The sequence below is a fragment of the Colius striatus genome, chromosome 28, assembly GCF_028858725.1.
Source record: "Colius striatus isolate bColStr4 chromosome 28, bColStr4.1.hap1, whole genome shotgun sequence".
Lineage (NCBI taxonomy): Eukaryota > Metazoa > Chordata > Aves > Coliiformes > Coliidae > Colius > Colius striatus.
In genome coordinates, this window is record NC_084786.1 from 2,582,203 (window position 1) to 2,583,147 (window position 945).

At 72.0% G+C, this 945-nt stretch overlaps 1 non-coding gene across 1 annotated transcript in view; it reads left to right on the top strand.

Moving 5' to 3' along the window:
• The first annotated feature begins 815 nt into the window (after positions 1–815).
• Positions 816–945, top strand: part of LOC133628248 (5.8S ribosomal RNA) — a 153-nt gene continuing 23 nt past the window's right edge. The window contains exon 1 of the ribosomal RNA XR_009820630.1: positions 816–945. This exon is cut by the window's right edge and continues 23 nt beyond it. This is a non-coding gene — a ribosomal RNA (5.8S ribosomal RNA).

Here is a 945-nt window from a genome sequence, read left to right on the forward strand (position 1 = left end):
GGCGGCCGTCCCGGCCCCGGTGTCCCCCGTTCGTCACTTCCACGCCGCCTGTCCCTGCCGTTTCCGGGTGAAGCGGCCGCGTGCAGTCGGAGGCATTCCCCGTCCCGGTCTCCGTGCGGAAGCGCGGGGGGCGGGCGGCTGCCCTCCGTCTGAGCGCGCGTCCGTCTTTCTCCCGGAGAAGAGAGAGGAGAGGGCCGAGGCGAGAAGCGTCGACGGCGGTGGCCGGGGACAGGTGCGTGCCGTTCCGTCCCGGCGGCGGGCCTCCGTGCGAGGAGGCGGCCGTGCGGTCGGGCGCGCCGCCGTTTCGGGCTCCGGGGGCTCGCCACCTTGTGGCGTTGGCGCGGCGGCGGAGCCGCCGGCGCGTGTCGGCGAGCCACGGTGGAGGGAAGAGCCTGGCTGTCGTTAGCGCGGTGCCGCGGGGGCGGCCGTTTTTTCCCGGTCGAGGTTGAGCAAAGTCGGGCAGGGTCGGACGTTGCCGCCGCCTCCGCGTGGAGGCCGGGCCGAGCCCGGGCGCCTGGGCCGCCTCCGAAGGGATCTCCCGAGGTGTGCTTCTCCCCCCCAGGTCCTGGGGGGGGTCGGTCGGGAGCGCGGGCTCCCCGCCCTCGCCCTTCGGAGTTTTCTCGCTCCTTTTTTTCCTTCTCCGCTTGTGTTCGTACGGTCACGCGAGGCGTGGCCTCTCCGCTGCGGCCTTGGCTGGGCTGGCGCGAGCCAGCGAGCGGGGCCGCGGGCGGTGAGGCCCATCCTCAAAAGGGGGCCGCTCCGTGTGAGCGGTCCCCGGCTCCCCCGCGCGCGTGGGGCGGTGCCGAAAGCCAGACAACTCTTAGCGGTGGATCACTCGGCTCGTGCGTCGATGAAGAACGCAGCTAGCTGCGAGAATTAATGTGAATTGCAGGACACATTGATCATCGACACTTCGAACGCACTTGCGGCCCCGGGTTCCTCCCG